This window comes from Lemur catta, chromosome 13 (genome assembly GCF_020740605.2).
Source record: "Lemur catta isolate mLemCat1 chromosome 13, mLemCat1.pri, whole genome shotgun sequence".
NCBI classification, from domain to species: domain Eukaryota; kingdom Metazoa; phylum Chordata; class Mammalia; order Primates; family Lemuridae; genus Lemur; species Lemur catta.
In genome coordinates, this window is record NC_059140.1 from 66624015 (window position 1) to 66651570 (window position 27556).

At 43.5% G+C, this 27556-nt stretch overlaps 1 long non-coding RNA gene across 2 annotated transcripts; it reads left to right on the top strand.

Annotated features, from left to right (window-relative positions):
- On the top strand, nucleotides 1-27055 carry LOC123649205. 2 transcript variants are annotated; one of them, XR_006738911.1, is made up of 5 exons: nucleotides 64-81; nucleotides 2198-2316; nucleotides 5264-5328; nucleotides 9619-9832; nucleotides 26778-27055. It is a non-coding gene; the product is annotated as an uncharacterized LOC123649205 (long non-coding RNA). The 2 variants fall into 2 exon arrangements; XR_006738912.1 differs by lacking the exon at nucleotides 2198-2316 and having other exon boundaries at nucleotides 1-81.
- Nucleotides 27056-27556: the final 501 nt, after the last annotated feature.

A 27556-nucleotide genomic window follows, 5' to 3' on the forward strand; every position in this document is an offset into this window, starting at 1 on the left:
AAGAGCTATCATTTTATGCCTAAGCACAATGCTGCTCAAAGTGCCAGTCTCTGAAGTCATTTGCTCCTGATTTGCAACGAGGTAAGGAGCTTTTGCCACGATTTAAGTCAATTATGTCATTAAGCACACTGTTTAGTTCATCTGGTGTATATTTTTGTCTTGGTATCAAGACTTTTCAAATGAAGGAAGCTTCAGTGTTTTTGCTTATGTTCTATAGTGTAAGTTATCTTGTTGTAGACTAGTAACAAGTGGATTCAAGGACCACACTTTGGGTAGCACTGTGTTAACAGACATTGGAGACTTAGAAGGTCTTTGGGTGAAGGGTTGTCTCCATGACCCTGGGTGGGAAAGGCCTAGAAGAACAACATTGGGGCCACCAAATACCATCTCTGTTCACCAGGCCTGGCTTTTTTAAAAGCTGCTAAAATTCATGCACATAGTTTTTTTCTTTTCTCTGCCTAGTCTGCCCTCAGTGGAAGTGTCAGTGAAAAGAACCCAGTTATCTGGCCCAGAGGAGAGGAATAGTTAGTTAATCTGCAGCTTCAGGACTGACTATGGAGTCTGTTTGAAGATGGGAGTGTAGGCTGGTGAAATATTTCCTTCAGAGAACTTGAAGCTGAGCCCTTTTGGGGACTCTCTTGAATACTTTTGAACATCAGTTTAAAAGAAATATCCTGATATTACCGTTGCATCTAAAATTATATATATTGTTTAAATTCTTATATTGTTCAATCAAAATGGGAAGACTTGATAATAAACAAATACTAACTAAAAGGATTGCTAAGTTCTCTTCTAATGAAAGAGTCTATGATTCTAGATTCTTCCAAGTACATAATTGTCTCAGGGATCTACTTTCAGTATTCATTCACTTTGTTCAACGAGTATTACTTGGGCACTTCCTAGGTGCTGGGGTACACTGTCTTGTAGTTCTCAGAACCCCTGAAGTACAGGCATATTAACTGTCTCTTCATCCATGGTTGAAATAAAAACTTACCCTTTCATGTGTACAGTCATTTGGTGTTCACAAAAATCCTGTGTAGCAGGTGTCATTATCCCCATTTAATAGATGAGGCCACTGAGAAGCAAAGGTTAAGAGACTTAACCAAGGTCTCATAGTGCTGTGACCTGAACCGGGCCTTCTGCCTTGAAATTCTGTGTTTTTCATACTCTGCCACCGTACATCTCCATACCTTGCTGGTTTTAAAGTGGAAATGATGTTAGGCTTTAGAATATTCTGTCATTTGTTAGTAGTTGCTGGAAAAATCCTGCACTCAATCCAGAAAAGTTCCTTTTCTAAATGTTAGGAGAACTACAGCAGGGGGGAGTTCCTGGTGGCAGGCACTGTGCTAAGGCCACTCTTAGGCTTTCCTTCAGTTATTCCTCTTTCCCTCTACCCTTTGTTTGCCCACCTTTCCTCTCTATTCTATATTTTTCTTTTTGCTTTTCTCTTCTGCTCATACATAGGCTTTAACTTCATGGACTGGAGAGGTTGGTGACCTCAGAGCTAAAACATTCTTTGTCACTGGCAGGAGCAGGGGCCAGACTCTAAGTACCTCTCAATCTGCAGAAGAGATACAATGATAAACACACTTGTTAAGCCACCAAATTGAAAAGTATTTGGAGGAAATTGCTTCAGCAATAGATTTTGTGCTCCAAGATAGGAGTCAGAAAATTTCACACAAAGTGCAATACAGCAAAGCTGGAGTGAGCTTTAGTTAAGGACACAGATAATAAATGTATAATGGGATGGTGCTGCTATACTTTGGCTATTTTATGCTCATCTTGAAATTTGATCCCCAGTGTTGGGGTTGGGGCCCAGTGGGAGGTGCTGTAGTCATGGGGGCTGATCCCTCATGAATGGCTTGGTGGTCTCTGTGGTAACAAGTGAATTCTCGCTCTATTAGTTCCCTTGAGTGCTGGTTGTTAAAAAGAGGCTTGTGCCTCCCTCTTCTCTCTCTTGGTTTGGTTTCCTCTCTTGCCGCGTGCTTTCTGCACACACGGGTCCCCTTCGCCTTCCGCCATGAGTGGAAGCAGCCTAGAGCCCTCACCACAAACAGATGCTGGTGCCACGCTTCTTGTACAGCCTGCAGAACTGTGAGCCAAATAAACCTCTTTTCTTTATAAATTACCCAACCTCAGGTAGTCCATCATAGGAACCCAAATAGACTAAGGCAGTGCTTTTTTAATCACATTCCAGAAAAGCTGTTAATACTGCACAGGGGTAGGAAGAACACCAGACCTCCAGAGAAGGAATGAGACACGAACTCCCTAGAAGTGGCGAAATCAAATGAACATCTCGCCCCTTAATTTTCAAGGGTAAGAAACCTCTTCTGTCTCTTGCTAAAAGTAACTCAAGTAGTTCACTCTGGCTGTACCTTTAATCAGCAAAGAATACTTGTCCAGGCAGTAAGTAACTTGCTGGGAATAGGATTTGTGCTTAAAATTTGCTTTCATGTTACTATAGGTTGTCACCTTTGGGCAACACTGCTCAGTATACTGCTTTTTTCCATTTCTAGACAAGACAGTGCTATAATTAAGCACCCACTAATGAGCTGCTTTTTCTCCCACGAAGATCTCAATCACCCTGAAAGACAGCACCAGAGATTTATTTTCCTCAAGTCAAACCAGGTAGCTCATTATGGGTTAAAGGTCCCTTCCTTATTTTCTACTGTGACACCTAAGCTCCAGCAAAAACGATGTTTGCAGAAAGGATTGTTCCTTTTTCTGAGAGGTAGAGCTACTGCTCACTACCCAATGTATATTATATTTCAGTTCTGTATTACTCTTCTTTCAACAAAAGAACTTCTGGTGGCTTACAACAAAAGACATGCCGTGCAGTTTAGTCGAACAAAGTGTTAGACACGTAGTAGGAATTGGAGGTACAAAGATGACTGAGGCATGGTCTCTGCCCTTTAAGGAACCTGGAGGGGTCAACAGGAAAAAATCTGCTACTTTTACTAGACTTCTACACAATAAGGGTATGCTCAGGGTGCTGTGGGCGAAGAGACAGCACGGGGGGGGGGGGGGGGGGGGTAGTGCTTCACTGCCCTGGGAGATCAGGGAAGGCTTCTGAAGCCACATTTTGAAGGAGGAGGAGGAGTCTACCAGGGGAGGCAGATGGAGGACATTCCTGGTGAGGGAGGGACCTGAGCACACCTGGAGAGGCGAGGCCCTGCAGCCTGTGTGCAGGTACCACGTGCACAGGGACATTAACTAGCCTGGAAATATTAGGTTATAAAGTATGGAATGTCCTATTTCCTTAAATACTAAGTTTGAGAGTGGCTATCTCTGACATTTCACTCTGATACTTTTTTTTTTTATTGTGAAGGTATGTCCTCCCTCATTGTTTCAAATCCACATTTTGGCTTGTGATTATTTTTCAACTTTTTTTTTTTTAGAGAAATTTTTGTGAAACTATGGGTAAGTCAAAAATTCATGTTATTTTTGAATATGAGATCTGTTGTGGAACCAACGTAGCGCAGACAGCTCAAAATATCAATGAAGTGTTTGGGAAGGTTGTGGCTAATGAACACACAGTACTTTGATAGTTTGAGAAGTTCCGTTCTGGTGATTTTTGTCTTGAAAATGAACCACGTGGGTGACCTGAGACCAACGTAGATAATGATGAGCTGAAACCTGTAGTGGAAGTGAATCTATCTTAACCTGGCATGAAGTAGCAGCAAGGTTTGACACTACTATTCCAACAATATTGGACCATTTGAAACAAACGGGCGAGGTAAAGAAGCTGGATAGATGAGTACCACATGAATTAAATGAGATTCGGAAGAGAAATCAACTCGAAGTTTGCCTTTCTTTGCTGTCATAACATGAAGGTGAACGGTTTCTATACTGTATTGTTATGTGTGATGAAAAATGGATTCTTTTTGACAAGTGCAAGTATTTAGCACAATGGTTGGATACAGATGAAGTGCTGAACCACCCGTCCAAAACTGAATATTCATCAAAAAAAGCTAATGGTGTCTGTTTGGTGGTCCAGCGCTGGTATTATCCACTGCAGCTTCATGAAACCTGGTCAATTGATTACAGCAGATGTTTATGTCAACCATTTGGATGAAATGATGAGGATGCTTGTGATTAAGCCACTGAGATTGGTCAATAGAGACAGGCCAATCCTCTTACAAGACCACGTGTCACACAAACAACGCTGCTCAAACTACAGAAAGTGGACTTGGAAACTCTCTGTCATCCACCGTATTCACCAGACCTTGCCCCAGTTGACTACCGCTTTTTCCATGCTTTGGACCACTTCTTGCAAGAAAAAATATTTAATTCTCAACAAGCCATAGACAACACCTTTTGCGATTTCATCACCACTCACTCTCCAGGCTTCTTCGTTGCTGGCATAAACAAGCTACCATTAAGATGGCAAAACTGTGTCAATAGTTTAGGCACACAGTTTGATTAATTGTGCTGCTTCCTGTTTGAGATATAATAAACTAAACTTTTGATTTCCTGAACATTGTGATGGAGGCAGGGAGGAAGCAGCACCCAGGTGGTGAAATATGAAGGCAATAGCGTTCCTTGATTTGTCTTTAAGCTTCCCAGCAGACAGTGAGGCCCAGGGCTCAAAGGATCTTTAGGAATAGTTATTCTTGAATGCCAGCATGACAGAGAAAGGGCAGTGACTTCTACACTTCATGCCTGTAAGGTGAATTTAAATTTGTTTTGTAGCCACTTGGTGCGGGCCCTGGGGTCTTAGTCATTGCTCCTGAACTTTGGCCTTGTCTTTTAAAGGCACTTTAGATTTTCTACATCTAAGGGTGCAAATAAAGCCACCAGCTGCTGAATTGATGTGAAATGACCCATAAAAAGCCCAAGTGGCCCAAAAAACTGTACATCTTCAAGTTGAAAGGAATTATTGGTGAGCATTTTACAGACTGAAACTTTGAATCTGGACTAGAATATTAGTATTAAAAGATATAGAAAATTTTATTTGGAAATAATTCCAGACTTATTAGAAGTTGCTAAAATAAAAATAGTACAAGGAATATTCATGTATCCTTTACCCACATTTGCCTATTCTTAACATCTCACCTCATTTGCTTGATCTTTTGCTCTCTCTCTTACTTTTGTCATAGTTTTCAGGAATCATTTGAAGGTAAGCTACATCTATCATGGTCCTTTACCCATAAGTACTTTGATTATTTCTTAAGCATAAGAATATTCTCTTACACAACCTTAGTACTTAGTTGTCAATGTCATACATGCACATTAATGGAATACTTTAACATCTATATTCCAGTGTTGTCAGATGACCCCATATGTCTTTTGTGGCATCTCCCCCTCCAGTGCAGAATCCGGTCTAAGGTCAGTATTGTATTTAGATGTTATGTCTCTCTAGCCTTCTTTAGCCTGGATCATTTCCACAGCCTTTTTAAAAAAACAAATAAAATAATTTTTTTTTTTGAGACAGAATCTCATTCTGTTGCCCAGGCCGGAGTACCATGGCATCAGCCTAGCTCACAGCAACCTCAAATTCCTAGGCTCAAGTGAACCTCCTGCCTCAGCCTCCCAAGTAGCTGGGACTATTGGCATGCACCACCACACCCGGCTATTTTTTTTTTTTCTATTTTTAGTTGCCCAGCTAATTTTTTTTAATTTTCAGTAGAGATGGAGTCTCACTCTTGCTCAGGTTGGTCTCGAACTCCTGACCTTAAGCAATCCTCCTGCCTCCCAGAGTACTAAGATTATAGGCATGAGCCACCGGACCCAGCCCTAAAATAAGATTAAATAGAACATTTCCTATTTTGTATTTATCTATTTCTTTTCTCATGATTAGGTGGAGGTTCTGTGTTCTTGGCCAGGATACTGCATAGTTGACATTGTGTTCTCACAGTCTCACACTGACAGGTGCATAATGTCTGTCCTTCACTGATTGTTATAATCACTTTGTCAAAGTTTCCCCCAGTTTCTCCAGTGTGTGATTACTGCTTTTCTTTGTTTGTTGTAATTAATATGCATTCTGTAGGGAGACACTTTAAGACTATGCAAATATCGTGTTCCTCATTAAAAATTTCCCCCAGGATGTAGCATTCATGGCTGATTCTTGCCTGATCCAGGCATCACAGTGACAGCTCCAAAATGAGCGGTTTTCCAATTTGTTCTGCAGTGACTAGTCACCCCTCTGCATTCTACTATAAGTAGGACCCTGCCCTTGCTTGGACTCATGAATTCCCATTTTCCAGTATTTTATAATTCATTACTATTTTAAACTATTTTGGTGCTCAATTTGTATCAGATTTGACCAATGGGAGCCCCTTCAAGCCTGCTTCTGTGTCTTCACAACGTGCTCCAACATTTTTTTCCACTTCTTTCTCTTGTCCCATTTGCTAGCCTGCCCAGACTGGGGGTATATAGTCAGATACTTTGCTGTACTGTGTTCATTAGTTCTACTTATTGTTTTCCCTTCTGTGTGGTTATGTTATTCATTTGAAATATAGTTAGGTTAATTTGTTTGAGTTTGCTTTCAATTTTAGGCCCCCTCTTTTCATTCTTACTGATTCAACTTTATCTTTTTGAACAGATATCCATATACTCTCAAAGTCAAAACTATACAAAACGATATAACCAGAGAAGCATCGCTTTCCCATTTCTCCCTCCCTCCTCACTCCTTGTAGGTAACCAATTTCACTGTTTACTGGTTTATTAGTTCTGGGTTTTTTGGTTTTTGTTTTTGATAATGATAAGGAAAATATGCATTTTTCCTTATTTTTAAAAAATTTGCCTAAAAGATGGCATGGCATACTATTTACGCTTTTTTGATTTTTTTTTAATTTAGCAATCTCTCCTGGAAATCCCTGTATATCAGTTCATAGAGATCTTTCTCATTCTTCACAGGTACAGCTATATGGTAGTCTCTTGTGTGTGTGTATTTGCCATATTTTATGCAACCAATCCCCTTTGCTTGGACATATAGGTAGTTTCTAATAGTTTGTAATTACAAGCAGTACTCTACTGAATAGTCTTGTAAACGTGTATGTTGGTGTCACTGATAATGTACATCACATCTTTCAGGTATGATGGGGGCATTAGAACAATAAATCTTAACCTTGGATATAGATCAGAATCATCTGAAAAGCTTTTAAGAACTATCAGTGCCAGGACCCTTGATTAAAATAGAATATCTGAGGGTGAGTCCTTGACATTGTTTTTTTAAAAAGCTCTCCAAGTGATTCTCATGTGCAGATGGGGTTTAAATCCATGGCTTCAGAGATGTAACCAGGAATATCTTTGTTTAACTTTATAGGCTCTACGAAGACACAAGAAGGTTTATGTTATGTGTGGTGGTACAGGCATCTAGCCAGATAGATTGGTCCTAGAGGAGAGTGAAGGTGATTGAGAGCTAGTAGAAAGTGACAGGATGGCAATATTGGGAGGGAAAATAATGAGAAAGAGAAGATGCTGACTACTAGGATGGCCCATGAATTCTCAGAGTGGGTATAGAGCAGCAGTCCTCAACCTTTTTGGCACCAGGGACTGGTTTTATGGAAGACAATTTTTCCACAGATTGCAGGGGTGCAGGGGCAGAGGTGGAGCTCGGGTAGTGATGCGAGTGATGGGGAGCGGCTGTAAATACAGATGAAGCTTTGCTCACTAGCCTGCCGCTCATCTCCTGCGGCGTGGCTGATTCCTAAGTTTCATGGAAGACAGTTTTTCCATGGACAGGGTGGAGGTGGAGGCAGAGCTCAGGCAGTGTTGTACAGCTTTGGGGACCACAGGTGTACAGCATAAACTTCATGCTTACTATGTTATTAATTAATAATGTGCTCTATTAGTTATACTTCTTGAAGTCACTGAAAGTACAAATGTTTTTTCTCAAACTTCAAGATTCCCAGTGGTGCTAAAAAGTGGTTTTGCACGTGTGCAGGGAGAGGGCAAAGGTAACTTGAAGGAATTCAAATGAAACTACGCTAACCAGGAGTTACTCTGATGATATAAGAAATTGGATTTATTTGGGAGGGGTGTGGTATAGTGAGAATCCATGTTCTCCTCTGGAACATTTCCACAGTTATAATCCCTGAAAAGTCCACAATATTTGACCAAGAAGTAACAACAATCATTCTGACTTTCATGCCACACCTTTGTGTTTTGCCAGTTACCCTTCTTTGAAGAGTATTTTTTGTCCTTTTACCCACAGTTTCACAAACTGTAGCTGAGATATATTCAAGGAGAGAGAGAAAAAAGGAATGAGAATATTTTGATTTTTTTTTTTTTTTAATTGGAGACAGTTCCCAGGAGCATGCTTCTTGCTATAAATCTTTTGCAGGAGTATGTCAGCCACATCACCCAAAGGTTGATTACAAAACCAATCTCTCTAACTGCATCTTTCCTTGAAGCAACTCTTCTGGGTGAGCAGATGATTGGGTTGTCCCTGTCCTTGAAATTAGAAAATCAGCTGCAGAAATGGTGTGCTGCTTTACCTTCCTTTTTATTTTATTCAGTCTTTGGCACAGTGTGTCGCCTAGTTCACACAGCAAATGTAATTTCATGTGACTCTACCTCTTTTCATGGCTCAGTATTTTTTTTTCCCCTCTAGTGTAGGAAATTGCTGTTCACATCATTTCTTATCCTCCTTCGATCTCAAAGAAAATATCCAATTTGAAAGACATTTTCTTTAGCTTACTTCTATAAAAACCCTCTCGTGACCTTTCTGCTTGCCAAAAGAAGAACTATTTCCTGGTCGGCATCAGTATTCAACTCCTTTATAATTGATTCCATTAAATGAGTGCAACTTTAAAGGAAAATGGAAGTGATGTGCAATATTGTGAGTGTTATGTCACATCTTAGAGAAAGCAGTTCATTTTCTGATGTTTTTAAAGCAGTAGCCAACAGTGTGATGTGGTTTCTAAAGAAAGCGCCCACAACATCCCACCACCAGAGAGCTCCTCCACATCCTGGACCGGATTCAGTTTGGCTCCCAATATGGAGTTTCAAGAGAGATGGTCACAGATTCGAGGAAGGTGTTCAAGATGTTAAGAGGCCTAGAAAAGATTTCTTGTTGGGAGTGTTAAAAGAAAAACTTTAGACAAGTTAAACTTAAGAGAGTTTAATTGAGCAAAGAACAAATTGGGCAGCCCCCCAAACCAGAACAGATTCAGAGCATCTCTGGTGCTGCTGCGTGGTTGGAGGGGATTTGTAGGCAGAAAAAGGACAGTGAGGTTGTATAGGGCACCCTTGACATAAGTGATGCCATCTTAGAAAAAGACTCCATTTTAAAAGGCATCATGTCAATATGGACCAGATGTTCACAAACTGCACCCAATCTTATAAGGGTGTAACCCTTTACTGTCTGTCCTCACCAGAAGACTCAAGGGCTGTAAAGATAGTAGGATTTTCTAGCCAGTGACTGTTCTGTGGTCGCTTGTGACAAGCAATTGGCACCTGGTGCTGAAGGCTCTGCCCACATCAAGAACTCTTCCTTACAAGACACTGACCATTCTTCTGGTGACAGACCGGATCAGCCCAGGGCACTCTCCTTGGTCTGGTTCGTTAACCCCGCTTTTTTTCTCTTGATGTTAAATGTTACTTTGCTTGATGGGGAAATTTTAATCTATAACATGTATATTGATCAAGTCTTCTACTCTGTGTGGTTTGCAGTACTGGCTGACTTGTGCAGCGGCTTGAGCCTGTGTGCGCGCGGCTCTGACTGCTGAGCCAACAGGCTGCACTAAGGAGAACGGCCTCCCCGGAACTCCACGTAGCCGTGGCTCGTGGCCTGGATGATTGAAACGGCACCAATAAAAGTCTGACCCTGTGGAAGGAGACATGCGTGGACCTGGTTATCTCTGAACTTTCACTGCTCACGGCAGAGGTACGGAGAAGTAGAAGTGAGGGCCAGCACCAGGCGACTGGTTACAGCTTGCGTTTGCCTCACGCGGGTGCGGTTTGAACAGTTGGCCCCACTCGGCTACTTGTTACAGGAGTGGGTTACGGTCTGTTTATGCATCCGGTTAGGTTACAGCTCACTATGTACAAGAAACCTTTAGGCCAGACCTAAAACATGTAAGGAGGCAGCTTTAGGCTAAACCTAATTTAACAGGAGTAGAGCAAAAGTTGAGCGTGATGGAGAGAAGATAGGGTAGGCATCATGGCAATGATTATTGTCGTATCTTTGAAAGGGCATTTTGTTACGAAAGGCAGGCTTGTTCTGTTTTGCTTCAGAAGCATAATAAAGTCCAATGGGTAGAAATAGAAATAAGGCAAATGATGACAAGGACACCTGTAAGTTAGTGAGTCAACTGCCATCATCTGAAAGTATTAAGTGGGAGGGTAGACAATTATTACGGGACTGTTTGAAAGGGGTTTTCTGTGCCGGGTGGATTTCTATGATTATCATATGTGAGTACACTGTGTTGTTCATGATGCTAAGGAGGAAATGCCTGCTTTGTTTATTTAAAATGGTTTAATTTTAAGAAGTCTTGAGTCCTTTCACATCATAAAATGTGGGCTAAAATTTTAGATTGCAGAAAAATTCTTCCTTAACCCAAGGGACAAGTTTTCAATATAAAAGGTTAACTACTCTGTCACCCAAGCTAGAGTGCAGTGGCATCATAAACAAAACAACAACAACAACAACAAAAAAAGGTTAACTATTTGTGGGTTGTTGCTTATAAATGTTTGCAGACAAAATGCTACTCTAAATCTGAATATTACAGACACACCTGCATTCATTTCCACCAAGCACTGTAGATGGAGCAATTTCTCTGGCCTGCTTCGTTCAGCCTTAGAGAATGGAAGTTATCACAGATTCTGATGTAAGTGAGAAGTCCTGGGAATCCTAAGCCAAGATATGTCAAACTGATAAATTTCAAGAGATTGGCCTTTTCTCTTAACAAGATTCTTTCTCAAAGCCCTGCCACACTGTGTTCAGAGTCAATATCTGTTGCCTTTGTTTTCCAAAATGCCATCTTGATATGGGTGACATGAAGCCAACTTGTTCAAGGTGTTAAAATCAGACCTAGAAAGATGTGTTTGAGATAGTCCAGGCTTTCCTAAAATAAAAATTGTTCTCTTTGCTCTATAAAAGGAGAAAAAAGAAAGAAACTTCCACCTGCTTTCCCTGACAATTAGAACCTTTCTCTGCCCCACTCCTGATAAGCTTTTTGGCCTCTTCAGCTATTCTTATTTATAGCTTATCACTGATAAATGTCCACATTTAGTGTTCGTCATTCAATAAATCTAAACATCCTAAGGATAAAGTTTATTGTTATCCGCTTCCTAGAGAGGATTTAGTTTGAGTACCTGCAGTCTGTTACACTCTTGGCCTCTCACTTTTCTTGCAACAAGCACTGAGATAACTTATGTCTAGTTTTTGAGAACAAATTTTTGAAAACATGAGGTGCCCTGGTGAAATGCCTTCAGTTTGCAGGCTGTGCAGCGTAGGAAAACCTCCACTTCAGCAAAACAATTCATTATATGCAAAGCATTCTCAGTCCTTCTGTGATTGTTCTGATGTTCAGAATAAAGTTAGAACTGTTCAGATGTTAGAAGTGTGTCAGGCACTGTAGGAGGTGCTTCACAGATTCTTTCCTGTTTAAATGAGGTACTCACATTGTAGATGAGGAAACAAAGGCTTGGGAAAGTCAAGTAAGTTGCCCAAGGTCACACAGCTGGTAAAGAAGGAGCCAGTCCCCGTAACTCCAAAGCTGATGTTTTCCCATCGTCATGGGATTGGTCCCATCAGGCCATGTGGTGGGTGCCCATCAGATTGCTTCCCCCACGCCTTTTCCACCAGTCTCTTTCCCCGTCCCCCTTAACTGTTGTAGGAGTTGCCATGTATCCCACACAGGGAATTTCTTTTTTGAACACGACCCTGATCCCTTGCCACATTGGTTTGGTCTGAGGCATTTGATCCAAGCTGGGCCAATCAATCCCTTTCCTGAGATTTTAGGTTTGGGTGTAAGAGCTGGAGATAGGCTTTTTGTTGGGTACATGACCTGGAGTGTATACATCCTGCGGGCGGTGGTGGCCACGTCCCACCACGTGGATGGAGGAGCGGAGGAGGCTGGTCTGCAGTAACGGGGCCAAGTAGAGCAGAGGCAGAGGGAGAAGCAGACGGAGGGACGCAGAGAAGCCCCCTGGTTTCCTGAGAGCACCAGCCATGGCACCATTCCTGAGGCCAGCCGCATCCAGTCTTTAAAGTTTGAGAGACACTTTGCAATTAATTCCTCTTTTCAGTTTGGCTGGTTCAGATGAGATTTCTTTTACTGTAACCAAGAGCCCTAAATGTTAATGACACTGGATTTATAGAAAAGACATTGGGGCAATTCACAAAAGGGAAAGAAAAGTGGCATAACAAGTGTGAAAAAAGCGGGGAGCAGGTGGCCCAGAGGGCTCAACGGCGGGAGCTTCTGGCCCTGGTGCCATGACGTGGCTCTGGCCTCTTCCATGTGCCTGTGTCAGCACCGGAGCTTCCAAGGCGGGGACTCTGGTGGGCCCCTGCTGGAGCGCTGGCCATCTCTGTGGCTAGGGGTTGTGTGGGATCTTTTCCAGAAGACAGAGAGGAAGTCTACTGGCTGACAGAAGCAGATGCCTGGACCTGGTTTGCTCCCTTATGACATTCCTCAGCTCAGTGTATTGATGGCGTGGTTGTCTAGGGAAGGAGAGGAATTGCTGTTTCTTAAGTTTTTTTTTTTCTTTTTTTTGAGACAAGGTCTCTCTCTGTCACCTGGGCTAGAGTACAATGGTGTCATCTTAGCTCACTGCAGCCTCAAACTCCTGAGCTGAAGCAATCCTCCTGCCTCAGCTTCCCGAGTAGCTGGGACTACAGGTGAACACCACCACACCTGGCTAATTTTTCTTTCTACTTTTTCTTTTTCTTTTTTTTGTAGAGATGGGGTCCCACTCTTTCTTAGGTTGGTCTCAAACTCCTGAGCTCAAGCAATCCTCCCACCTTGGCCTCCCAGAGACCTAGGATTACAGGCGTGAGCCACTGCGCCCAGCCTGTTTCTGAAGTTTTGATTAATCTCTTACTAAGGAATATCATGCCCAGAGCAGAGGAACTTGGAAAATTCATTTTTTCCCCCTTGATACTATTTCATCCCTCTCTCCTGGACGGATCTACTTCAGCATCGCAACTGCCACTCACTGGCAGTGTGACCTTGAGCAAAGCATGTCATTATTGTGTAAAATGGGGACACCAACAGTACCTACCTTATGAAGTTATTGTAAGTATGAAATGAGGTTGTAGTTGTAAAACGCTTTGTCCAGAGCCTTAATGGATGGTAGCAATTATTATTGTTCACATATAGATTTTTCAGTTATGGTCTCCGAATTCTGAGCTACCTTGAATACAGAGCACTAAGGCCTGGCAGCTCTGACCTGCACACCCTAATTGGCAACTCCCATACTCTTCACTGTTTTAAGATGGACATCCTGAACACTAAAAGCCCCTGCCTTAAAAAATTTTAAAATAACATATGTACATAAACACATGCATCTTTTGAAATTTTACGTATGTGTACAACCATGTAATCACCTTTAGGACAACATTTCCAGCATCCCAGAAGGTTCCTTTATATCCCTTCCCTGTTAATACTCACCCTGTCTCCGGAGGTAACCCCTACTTTGACCTCTTTCTCCTCAGATTTGGCTTTCTGTTTCTTGAACTTAATGGAATCAGAAAGTCTGTACTTTCGGTGTCTAGCTTCTTTCACTCAATGTTATGCCTACCCATATTGTTGAATATAAAAGTGATCTATTCTCCTTACTGCTATGTAATAACATGAATGTGCCACACTTTATTTATCCACTGTGCTGTGGGTGTACATGGACTGTGCCCAGTTTTTGCCTGTTATGAGCACATGTCTTCTGGGAGAGACACATACATTCTTGGGCATATGCTCTGCAGTGGAATTGCTGGCTCGTGAGGTGGGCTCATGTTTAGCTTCACTAGATTTGATCAGAGCCTTGAGCCTGGTTTGAAGCTTGAACTCCAAAGCTTGGACTCCAAGCCTTTGCCCCAGTGAGCCTCAGATCCCTCAGCCTCCTCGCAACATAGAACTCCTGAGCCCAGAAGTTGGGGAGAAGATAGGATGGGAAGTAACTAGGAGCTAAATGGCAGCTTAGGGGAAGTTCTGTGGGAGCTTGCAAGGATTTCAGGAGCAACCCCAGCCTCCGCTGACAGCCACTGAAGGCCACGCAGGATAAGGCAGGTGGCCCCTGCACTTTGTGAGAAGGCCAAGGCCCGGAGAAGTGACGTATCCCATGCAGGCCAGGCCAGGAAAGAGCTTCAGTGGCTCCATTCCAAGTCCAGCCTGAGAGGTGATGAATCAGTAGAACTTGACATGATTCTGGATACACGTGCAGGGAACACTGGTGTCAGCAGTAGATCCCTACCTGAGATTGGGAAAGCAGGCTTCAGCTCACCTGGTTCTTCCTCGCTGTAGAGTCTCCAACAGAAAATCTGGTACTGTCACCTCCTCCATGGGTGTCTTCCCAACATCTTTCCAAAAATGATGCTTTGATGCTGATGGCAACATCCCTGCCTAACTCGAGAATGGACATTTGTTCTGATACTTGGTTTTCACAGTTACCATAATTTCTTTTTTGAACAAGATATTTTAACTCTTTTCACTGCACATATTTATTTTCCCAACTGTTTGCATTTGCCAAACAGAAGCTTTACAGAAAATCTCAGAATTTGTAATGGCTAAAACTTTGAAAAATGAATTTGGTTTTAGAAGCCAACCTGACACCACACAATTTGTCAGATAAATTAAGTTCCCACCTTTGCTTATGCCTGAAGAATCTGTGCCCTCAATTATCTAGTTATTTATATCAAACCCCTTTGGGCTATTACCAGAAAAGCCAAGGGTTTCTAGCCCTGTTCTCTTTCTTCAGGAAAAGATGCATGTAATTTTTCCCAGAAAAATGGAAATCAAGGCAAATTTAAAATATTGTTGCATAACAAGTTTATAATCAGAAGCTTTAAATTTTTTTCCTTGCTAGTATCATTTAACAAAAATTTTCTTTTCAGTATTGTTCCAGAGAGCTCTGTTCACATGTATTATAGTCAGAACACCTGGGTTTAAATCCTGCCTTTGCCATCTGCTAGCTCTGGGCCTTGGGCAAGTCTCCAAACAGGGATTTCCCCATCTGTGGAGTCAGGATACTAGGAAGCTTCTTCCAAGGTGCTTCTGTGTTGCAGTAACAAGTAATGCACAAACCGGGGTCTGTGTTTATTAAACATCAGTCATTTTTTGTCATTTTGATATTCACAACATATCCGTGTATTAAATTGAAATTATTATAGACAGTTGTGTGACTTAATATAATATCACGTATGTCAGCTTAGGGTTTATTCAACACTGACAAACACTAGGGACCTACTGCATCAGGAACTGTACTAGGCAAGCAACAGGACGTTCTCTGTTGAAGGAGAAAGGAAATTTATGAGAAAGGATCGGGTATGTCATGAAATCTCCAGAAGGAGATCGCCAAGGATCCCCGCAAATGAGACTGCAGAATAGTTCTGTGGAGACAGCGTTGTCCTTGCTGTAGGGCACAGGTCCTGCTCCGGGCACCGCACACACCTCTGATGTCCATAGCCGCCTCTGGGAGCTGCATGCAGTGGCTGCTGCTCCCCTGCACGTCATCGCGTGGGTTTGCACCGTCCTCCTCCTGCTCTGCGTCGCTGGCTGTGGCAGGTGTGTCTGATGGGCACAGCCCAGGCCAGGTGTCCTGGTCTCAGCCACAGCGAATGTTGGGGAAGTGAGGAGCTGCCATTCTCGCTTCATAGTGACCGTGGGTTTTACCTTTTGTCCTGGTTTGCTAGGGCAGCTGTAAGCAAGAACCACACACTGGTGGCTTCAACAAAAGACCTTTATTATCTCACAGTCCTGGAGGCCAGAGTCTGAGAGCGAGGTGTCGGCAGGGCCACGCACCCTCAGAAGGTGCTGGGGAAGGATCACCCCAGTCCTCTCTCCAGCTTTCCGTAGTTGCTTGGGTTGTGGCGGCTAACCCCAGTCTCCACACGGTGTTCTCCCCATGCGTGTGTCCGTCTCCACGTTTCTTTCGTAAGAACCCCAGACCTACTGGATTAGCGGCTCCACCTACTTCAGATGACCTCATCTTAATTAATTACATCTGCAAAGACCCTATTTCCAAATGAGGTCACATTCTGGCATATGAGGGCTTAAGACTTTAACATAGGAATTTTTGGGGGGGGGTGAGGGGACACAATTCAACTGGTAACATCCTCTAAGGTGCAGACGCCTTAAATGCAGGCAGGGTAGTTAAAAAAGAAAAAAGAAATATCCTGTATAAATGCAGAAAATAGTATTTCCAATCCATGACACTTGAATAACTTATTGTTGATAAGTCACAATGTTACGTGGGCTAAAGATTGTTTTCTATGAATATTAACCAGAATGAATAACACTTCTGGGGCTGGAAAGAATCTCAGAGATTGACCTGCTGCTTGCTTTTTTCCAGTGAAAGAAACAGACTTCCAGAGGAGTCAGGTGACTTGTCTAAGGTCACACAACAAAGGGAGAGCAGCCCCAGAGACTCCTTGGCCAGTGCATCTTCCTCCAGAGCAGCTGGTCTCTGTTCAGTGTTCTTCTAACGGTAGTCGGGTTTCTTTCAGGTCCAACAGCAGCTTCACATTTATGCAAATCTCAGACTCTGACTCTCTGAGAGGATTGTCCTCAGAGCAGGCAGCACCCACTTGCTGTCGCCTCGGGTGACAGGCCACAGCTGGCAGGCAGCATTTTGGCCTGAGGCTGCTTTGAGGGTTTGACAGGCAGTCCTGGCCCTGGCCGTGGGGCAAGAGTGATTTATGGGAAGTGCAGAGCCAGCTCCTGGAAGCGACTGCCAGCTTTTCTTGAGAAAGAAGGGGGAGGGACGCTGGAAGTATAAGCCACCGGCTTTCTCTGCTGAAGAAGGATAAATAGGGAGAATTTCAAAAGGCATATCTAGACAAAAAACCTTTATGATACGCTATTCTGCTAGACCGTGCTCCTAGAATAGAGCTTAGATCTTTGTCACTTGAAAAATGAGGACCCTGGGCTTTCCTGATGGAAGGTTTCCTTCCCGGGATGTCTGGTAGTGCTTGGGTTCCCAGTGGGCGGATTTGTGGGACTTTGATTTTTAAGGTGTTGGGATAAAATATTTAGTCTCTGCTTTTCCATTTTAACACTGTTGATGGCTTAAATATTTGTGATCAGGGAATGGCTTCTGAATCCGTTCATCGCTGATGGGGCATTCATTATAAAAATATAACAAGCCCCAGACCTTTCTTTCCTTTCTGCCATTTCCTTGTCTTCTTTATTCCCCCGTTTCATCATATTTTTATCAAAAGACAGAGCTTAGATTTGAGTTCTTTACACTTTTCTGGACATATCCAGGAATATGTTTTAAGTGCTTTGCAGCCTGTTCTTTTCCACCCTGCAGATTGTGGTCCTAGTGAAGGAAGTTGTTCTGATGACAACCTCTGGGAAATTTCTATAGTGCTTTTTCCCTTCTCAGTTGTCTTCTCCCTTTGAGTTGGAGAATTCCTCAGAGGGAACAGTCACAGCTTCTCCTCTGTAGGCATGGGTAGTCCAAGTGTGTGCGCTTTTATACCTTACTTTTCTTCCTTCTCATGCTTCACTGCTTATTAGCACCTCTGGGGGAGACTGAGGCTCCCGATGGAGGTGAATCCTTCAGCTGTTTGAGGCTTAGGTCACCTGGAAAAGAGGGAGAGATTTTGTCTTTTTGGCTAAAGTTAGATTTTTGATGGACCTGTTCTTTCCCCCTCCCTTCTCAATCATGACCTTGGAGAATTAGATGTGCTTGCCAAATGCCTCTCACTGTGACTGGCATTGGGTCAATGTTTGTTATATTAAATTGCATCTTATTAGTCATGGCACAGAGTCCTGGGTGGATTGGCTGAACATCAAAAGAACCAGAGGGTGTCTCATTGCTTCCTGTTGAGGAAGTCCTCTTCCTGGATAATTTAAATTTTTAACAATTGGTCTGTTACCATAGGTATTAGGTTGCTAGGGTTGCTGTAACAAAATCCCATAGACCAGGTGGCTTAAACCACAGAAATGTATTTTCTCACAGTTCTGAAGGCTGGAAATGTAAGACCAAGGTGTCAGCAGGGTTGGTTTCTCCTGAGCCCTCTCTCCCGGGCCTGCGGCTGGCTGCCTCCTCGCTGTGTCCCCATGTGGCCTTTCCTCTGGGCGGATCCCGGTATTTCTCTTTTCGTGTCCAAATTTCCTCGTCTTAAATGCACTTGGGTCAGATTGGATTAGGGCCCTTCCATATGACCTCATTTAACCTTAATTACCTCTTTAAAGCCTCCTATCTCCAAATGCAGTCACAATCTTAGGTCCCTGGGGGCTGGGGCTTTAACAGATAAATTTCAGGGGTGGAGGGGACACAGTTCAGACCCCAACACCATATATTTCTGTACCTGGAATAGATCCCAACTCAAGCAGTTAGAGCCTGTTAGGACTGGAATGGACTTCAGGTACCTAATCCTCCCACCCTCTCTACAGATGAGGAACCTGAATTTAAGAAAGGAAACCGGAACTCCTTAACATTCATATTTTTAAAATCTGGGCTAAAAGAAAATGAAGGAGCCCACCCTCCTTCCACCACAACCCCAGCCTCTTTGGACTCCAGTCTGCGCTGAAGTTACTGTCTCGACCCTCCTCTGAGGGGCAAAGACAACCAGCCAGAATCTTCCTCAGAATCACAGCCACATCCCAGGAGCGGGAGGGTAACCTTGCCCACCTGCTTCAGAAAGAGCTCACCTCCAGCTTCAGGGGAAGCCTCGCCCAGCCCTCAGCCTTCTCTCACTGCTTTTGTTCTCTCCCTTGACAACAACCCAGCCCCATTTTAGAGTTCTCCCAGGGAAAGTCACAAGGCAAGTTAAATTTGCTTTTAGCTGCCAGTGCCCCACCTTGATGCTTATTTTCCCCTCTCCAATACCTCTGACTCTCATCCTGACTCCTTCCTGTCCAGGCCCCCACCAATCCCCCGTTCTCCAGGCCTGCTCTGTAGACATCTGTTGGGAACCTTTCCGGAGCACCTCTTCCTCTCTCTAGTCCTCACTCCACTGCAGCTTGGCTGTCCCACTTGAGATACTATGGTCTCCCAGGGCGCTCGCATGAGTTTCTGCCTCCATTGTGCTCCCACTGCCCTCTGCTCATACCTCCTTTGCAGAGCGTGTCCTGTACTGTAACTGTGGTTTGACACGATGGTCTCTCCTTCTAGACTGTGAACAACTCTTTTCAAATGTAGGTTTTGTTATTGTTCATGTGTGGTGAGGCCAACAGATCAGGAGATGATTGTCATTGGGAAGACAGTTTGTTATAGTTCCCAAGGGGAGGGCGCATGCCATGCCACACTGGGCCACCTGGGGAGGCATTGGGGTCAGTCAGGAGGCAGAGGGAGTGAGGGGAAGGTGTGGACAAGAGCCTTTATTGTGGTTTTTGTGGGGAAGAACTGGCGAGGCAGGTAAGCAGGCTTAGGACTGGCCAGTTTGAATGATTTCGGTGGGCTCTGGGGCACGGGATTGTCCCTAGTTGTTGGTGCCCGTCCCAAAGGTGATTAGGGCAGGGAAATAGCCCTGAGTGTCAGTCTGATAGAAGAGGTAGTGGGGATGTGTGCTCTGGGTTAAAAGGTGCACTTGTAGGCAAGATGTTTGCTCTCTCTGCAAATTGGCTAGCCCTGGGCAGGACAGTCTCTGCAAGGTCAGCAAGGCCCCAGATGCTAAAGCTTCAGATTTATGTAAAGTAAAAACGTATGACTAATACAATCAAAGAGCAAGGACAGCATTCCCTTGTCCTTCGTACCCTGCACTTAGGACAGTGTCTGTAGCACAGTAGGCATTCAATATGTGCTTATGGAACGAGTGAAATTCCTAATTTCCAGTCCACCACTCAGCACGGTCACAGCTTGGTGTGGGCTGATTGACAGCTTGCTGTCTAGAAGAAGAGGCCACTAATTACTGCTGTGCAGACCTGTGGGGTAAGTGCTCTAGATCTCCACTTAACTTCCTTATTCATCCATCACTTCAAACATCTTTTAAGCACCTACTCTGTGTCAGGCATTAGAAACAAAGCATCCTCTCTGCTCTCAAGGAGTCCAACATGGGACATGGCAGAGATGGAAAATTTGTCTTCTGCCCATAGATTTGGTAGAATAGAGACTTGAGGTTATAGTACTGAGCACATGCTAGGCTCTTAAAGGATTGTAGATGGGTTAATTTGGCTTGTATGTTTCTAATGCCTTGAGGGAACACCGTGGTATGATAGTGCAGAGTGTCCGCTGAGAAATGTACTGCCTTACCTGTTCATCTGTGCACTCTCCAGGCCGGTCACAGCCTCAACATCCTCTACTGTCTTCTGTTTTAGGAAAGATAACCAAACAGCACAACAACTAGAGATCTTTTCATGACAGTCCTGCACTTAATTGCTCACATTCTCAAATTAATATGCCAGGTATTAAAAGTATAATTTTCATTACGATTTTGGGGAGTGGTGAACCTGTGCCAGGAACCATTTGGGATGTGACATTGCTAGAATTATGACATTCTCAGTGTGTGTGACAGAAGCTGGGGTGGGGCTACGAGGAGAGGAGGAAAGGAAGAGTCTGTACTTTGTGCCCACGGAGGAACAGCAGCACTTGATGAATTTATTTACATTGATGAATATATTTACACACAGATACAGTTTTTGGTTCTTGCGGTTTTTCTCAATAATTTTCCATTTTTAAGATACAGCAAAGCCACTTTTACATAGTTGAAAGAACGTCCTATAAACATATAAAGTTAAATCCCTTTTAAAAAACTCTGCTTTCTATAAGTAATACATGCCCATGTTGTAAATGTATGAAGAATATACAGTGGGCAGTGAGTGCAGTGGGTGTTTGTAAGTCTTCTTTATCATCGTGGTAAAATATACATAATATAATATTTATCATTTTAATCATCCTTAAGTGTGTTCACAAGGTTGTGTAACCATCACCACTATTTATACCAACAACTTTTTCACATTCCCAACAAAAACTCTGTATTCATTAAATAATAACTCTCCCTTCCTCCCTCCAGCCCCTGGCAGGCTCTATCCTACCTCCTGTCTCTATGCATTTGACTACTCCAGGTGCTTCATGTAAGTGGAAGTATAGTCTTTGTCCTTTTGTGACTGGCTCATTTCACTTGGCATGACATCTTCAATATTCATCCACCTTGTAGCATGTATCCATCGGTATTTCATTCCTTTTTGGGAATGATATTCTGAATAGTATTCTGTTTTAGAGATATACTGCATTTTGTTTATCCATTTGTCTGTTGGTGGCACTTGGGTTGTTTCTGCCTTGTGGCTATTGTGAACACTGGTGTACACATACCTCTTTGAGTCCCTGCTCTCGGTTCTTTTAGGCGCATAATGAGGAGTGGAATCGCTGTGTTGTAATTCTTTGGCTACGCAGCATCTGAGCCCCCTTGCCACGTGGCGGATTCATCCTTCCTTCTGAGGGAAAGCTTCTGCTTCCGCTGCAGAAGGTAGAATTGATTTGGGGTGTTGTCCCTGGCTGTTCAGTCCCCCAAGCCTGATTCTGGCAGTATCTATGCTGTCCAATGCCCTTCCAACAAACTTCCTTCTCTGTTAAATCAGTCAGAGTTGTTTCTGTTGCTTGCAAAGCAAACCCTGACTGACACAGTTTTTCACGTCTTCCTGTCCTCCAGCCCAGTAGTTCTACTCCTTAGAGGCAGCCATTGTCCATTGTCTCATATTTCCTGTGCGTTTCTCCAGATAATCCTTACATTTTTTTTTTTTGAGACGGAGTCTTGCTTTGTCACCTGGGCTACAGTGCCATGCCGTCAGCCTAGCTCACAGCAATCTCAAACTCCTGGGCTCAAGAGGTTCTCCTGCCTCAGCTTCCTGAGTAGCTGGGACTACAGGTGTTGGCCATCACATCCAGCTAATTTTTCTATTTTTAGTAGAGACGAGTCTCGCTCTTGCTCAGGCTGGTCTCGAACTCCTGACCTCAAGCAATCCTCCCGCCTCAGCCTCCCAGAGTGCTAGGATTACAGGCATGAGCCACTGTGCCCGGCCTACATTTTTCCTTATTTACTTTTGTGATGGACTTTATTTTTTAGAGCAGTTTTCGGTTCACAGCAAAATTGAGAGGAAGGTACGTAGATATCCCATGTACTCTCTGCCCCCACACATGCACAGCCTCCCCCATTATCAATATCCTCCACCAGAGTAGGACATTTGTTACAACTGATGAACCCACAGGGACACATCATCACCCACAGTCCATAGCTTACATTAGGGTTCTACTCTTGGTATTGCACATCCTGTGGGTTTGGACTAATGTACAGGACATCTGTCAACCACTGTAATATCATACAGAAGAGTTTTACTGCCCTGAAAATCCTCTGTGTTCCAGCTGTTCATCCCTCCCCTAGCCCTTGGCAATCACTTCTCTTTTTACTGTCTCCGTAGTTTTGCCTTTTCCAGAGTGTCTCATAGTGAGAAACACGCTGGGTAGCTTTTTCAGATTGGCTTCTTTCACTCAGTTCCTCCATGTCTCTTCATGGTTTGATAACTCATTTCATTTTAGTGTTGAATAACATTCTACTGTCTAGATGTACCATAATTTATTTGTCCATTTACCTACCGAAGAACATCTTAGTTGCTTCTAAGGTTTGGCAATTATGAATAAAGCTGCTATAAATATTCACGTGCAGGGTTTTGTGTGGAGATAAGTTTCCAGCTTCTTTGAGTAAACACCAAAGACTGTGCTTGCTGGGCCGTATGGTAGGAGCATGTTTAGTTTTGTAAGACGCCACCAAACTGTTTTCCAAAATGACTGTACCATTTTGTATTCCCACCAGCAATGAACGAGAGTTCCTGTTGGTCCACATTCTTGTCAGCTTTTGGTGTTGTCAGTGTTCTAGATTTTGGCCATTCTGTTAGGTGTGTAATGGCATCCTTTAATGTTTGAAAATGTAAAAGAGAGTAGATTATTGCCTCATTCACTGGCCGTGGCCTAAAACTAAGACCTTGAGAATATAAACTATGGGATGCAACTGTTAACTCAATAATTTTCCAATATCTGTGCTTGGGGCTTGACAGGGGACAGGTGTTACTGCTACTATGAGCTCTGTCTACTTTCTGATGAATTTAAAGGTGACGCCAAGGTTCTCCCTAAAAAGCTCAGTAGGAAGGGGCAAGAAGTAAAAAACAGGACGGGGTTCTATGTGCATCAGAGCCAAGAGGCTGAGAAAACTGATGTCTGGAGAGATTTTGCTTTGTTGTTGGATTCTGTGGTCTCTTCTCCCATGAGAGCTTTGCCTGCAGGTTCCATTACTGCTGAAATCCTTGACTTTTACCCCCAGTCCCGTGGGCTAGAGATCAGAGTGGAGTTGGTTTGGGTCCCCTGTACCTGCATGAGCGTGTGTTACATCCTGGACGTCTCTTTGAAGGTAACTTTTCACATCTCAGGCTGGGATGCCTGCCTTGCTTTGACCCACGTAGTGGCTTTGGGCCTGAATTGCTCAGGAAGGAAAGGAAAAGGAAAAAGAATAGAGGGGATTTGTCTTTTGAAAAGGTTATTCTTGCCACGGTGTGCAAAGCAGATTGACGGAAGCCCATGACGGATAAGGGGGCCCAGTCAGGGGGGCTGCAGCCATCCAGTGCGAGGTGATGGCAGTTTGGACGAGGCTTGAGGTGGTGCAGGTGGAGAGCTGTGGATGGATTCAGGAGAAGGTAGGATTCAGGAGAATTCAAGCCATCAGGACCGGATGACAGATTCTGTAGGTGTGTGCCAGAGAGGGAGGTGTTAAGGAGACTCTGAGGTCTCTGGCTTGTGACAGGGATGCATGGTAGGCCGTTCGCAGACGGGGAGCCCAGGGAGAGGACCAGGCTTGGTGGGGAATGGTGACCTATCAATCGGAAGGAAGAACCTCCCCCCTAAAATGAATTATTCATACATGCATTCATTCATCAGTTATTTATTGAGAACCTAGCGACTCAACCTCTTTGAAAGAAAGTGGCCGGAACTCTGTTGTCCACCCCATGTGGCTGTGGGGAAGAGCAGATGAGCACTTTGTATCAACACTCAGCAGAGAGCCTTGGCACTCTATTTCAGAATGGTTTGAGTTTCCTCATCTATCAAAATGAGGGCATTTAAATGGGTACTCTTTCATGTTCCTTCTAATTATTATATTGTGAGAAATGAAAGACATTTCCGCTTTCTGCCTCTGTCCTTCTAGCTCCTAGGCTGTAAGCTGTAGGGGGTTGGGGCATCATCTGTTTTTGTTCACACATATATATGTTAATGCCTCCCCGTGGGGGGTGTTTATCCTGCCCCTTTACCCACTCGCTCCCATGGAGAATGGACATAATTCAGCTTCACATTCACAACAGAAAAATCCAAGGATGTTTTGCTTTCTGAATTAAATAGGAGAACTTTTTCTGTGAGCTATTCCAAGTTGCAGTCACTTGAATGTATTTTTATCTGCATCCATTTCCTGTGGTAAACTTGTTTCAAATTCAAAAGAGCAAAAAGAAAAAAAAAAAAGCAAGCTTATATTATTATTCTTATCTCTGTTAATCACAGGAGAATGAGATCCAGTTTAACTGCTCTGAGCTCCTTTCCCAAACATCCGCCCTAGGAAAGCATCTTGGGATCCAGTCAGAATAACTCAGGGCAACAAGACATTCAGGTTCAGAATCCACTTCATGGAACAAACAGCAAAAACCAATATCAAAACCAAAAAATCTGCTCCAAATCACGACCAACCATCAAACAAATAAAAATAAGCCCCTTCCTCTGATACACACAACACACACACACACACACACACACACACACACACACACACACATATACACGGTATCCCCCACCTGAGTTGGTGGGCATGCTGTGGGACTCCGACTTAGTCCAGTGAGTGGGGTGGGACACTTTCCGTGTGGGGGCTGTCTTTTGCTTGTCAGAACCCTTTCCTCTCCGTTCCACTGAAAGTGGCTTCTGAGGACTTGTAGTGGTGGACATCTGCAGCGAGCAGTGGAGACACTTCAGTTGTCCCTCCAGTGCCCGCCATGTCATTGCGCTCATCCCGGGGCCTGAGCGGTTTGCCACCATCAGCTCTGAGGTCGCTGCAACCATGGCCTTTGTGACCTGAATGACTTGGTCTTTGTTTGTAAGTCTCTGTGGCCAACGCTTGGGGGAACCTTGCTACAGGAGGAGCTGTGAGGTAGCTGGTCACGTTTCTCAGGGGCCCCCCACAGTTGAGGGGAGGCTTGGCCAGTTCCCTATTTGAGTTTCCTAGTACATCTTTAAAAGTGAAGAAATGCCAAGACAGGATATTAAAACTTGTGTTATGGTTTACATGTTTACATCTGATAAGGAAATATTTTAACATATATATTTATAGTTGTTTTAGTCCTAAAATACAAAATTAATAAAACATTTATTATTAGTTTTTATACTATGAAAAACTGGCATTTCTAATCAGCAGAGAAAAGATGAATGATTCAACAAGTGGTGTTGGGACCCACCATTACACCAAAAATAAGTTCATGATGGAACAAATATCGAAAAACAAAGATTCCTCTCACCCTTCCAGAGAAAGATATGCATATTCCTAACTATATTTTTTTTAAAGAAACTTGTGCCGAAATGATTCCATTCACTCTGCTTCCCCAGGACTAAATAAAAAAATAAAAACAGAAAAAGTCAATATGTTCTCCAATAGAAAAGAGCCTGAAGCTTAATTTATCCAATTTGCACTACCTGGTTATATCCAATGTTCAAACTGACTTTCAAGTAATAGTAAGCCATTTATTATATATGGCAATGGTTCAAGCATAGAAATTCGTTCTCTTTGAAGAGACTGTTATTCCCCTTACCATAAACGCATCCTTTCCTAACTTAAGAAATATGCCATTTTAATTACAGAGGAAGTGACTGTGAAAAGTCAAGCTTTGCCTATTTTTGTAAAGTGAAACCTCCTAGGACACAAATTACCGGTGCAGCCCACATATGCTGTGTTAACAATAGACCAGGCCTAGCAGCAAGAATGGAACATCGCCGAGACACAAATATAGAGCAAAGATGCTGGTGGTGACTAAGAAACAAAGCCAAACACATCTGGCCCTTTTTTCCCCCTTACAATTCCCACCACTGTGATAGTTATGAGAGATGCACTCATTTCTTTTATTAGTATTTAAAATGGATAAGTGACACATTACTGAATTTACTTGCTAGGACATAAGAGGCAACATTATATAAGATGCCAAAATTTTGCTCTACTGGCAAATGGATAACCCTGGCTCTTTTAAGCCACACCTTATACATTAGTTATTACAGCACTGATAGACTATACAGGTGCTTGCACCCAGGGGTTGAGATCAGATACAGGTAGAATTCCAAGACGTGGGAGGTAGGAGCAAGAGTGCAGCAGGGGTGGTGGTAGATAAGACATGGGCTTGATAGCAGAAGATGTCAAGAATGAGAAGGGCCAATGGTCCGGGCTGAGAAAGACCCGCTGAATTGACAAGCTGGAAGGAAACAAGAGTGGGACCAGGGAACACATCTGTGAGACCAGACACATTTGCACTGTTAACCATTCTTGGTGGGGCTAGACCTCTCTTCAGCCCGGGCCCTGACAGCCTTGGAGGAGCTGTGTTCTGTGCTGGGGCGTCTCTATGTCTCTTAACTCTCACGCATGCTTTGTCGTTCTGCCACTGTAACGTTTCTTTCTCTTTTCTTTCTTTCTGTCTTTTCTGAACCTGTGCATGACTATTTAGACTGTAAAGATTTTTAACCGGGGCGTCCCTGGAGGTCTTTGAGAATGAGAAAAATACCCATCAGTCAAGGAGAAGTAGAAGTGACAAGATGGATTTATAGAGCCCTCCAGGGTTCTGCTTTCCAGTAGCCTTCAAATGGATTTCCCCCACCCAAACCACATCTGCTTTGTAATCCAAAAGCCTTCCCGACTGCAATAAAGCTGCTGTATTGATTTCACACAAGTGAAAAGTAAAGTAACAAAAGGGCATGGGAGAGAAGGAAAGCACCAAGAATGAGACCTAGCAGCCTGAAAATGAAGTCAGGAGGATTCAGAGATTCAGAGAAGGTCAGTATCAGACAGTGTCAGGAATTCATTCATTCCTGAGTCCCCAGCGATGTGCCAGGAACCCTGTTGGTTATGAGATGAAGATGAAATGCATTTATGATCTCGAGGACCATCAATCACATCATTACAAAGCTGTGTTACTCACTGTAACACTGAGCAATGCGGAAGGTGTGTGGAGCAGAGGACAAATCACTGCTGAAAGGGCCATGGGCGGCCACTGAATCAGACTGTGGAATAGAGTTTCCAACAAGGCAGGAGTGGACAATCCAGGAAGAAGGCTGGCATGTGAAAAGTCTTTCAGGGTAAAAGTTTCTGACAAAGAATTTCCGTCTTCCTGCACAGGGGTGGGAGGTGGGAGCCAAACAAGATCAGCTACGTTTCTGAAAATGATCTGATTTAAGATAAGAACAGAATCCAGGACTCTCAAATATTAAAAGTGTCGGGATCACACCA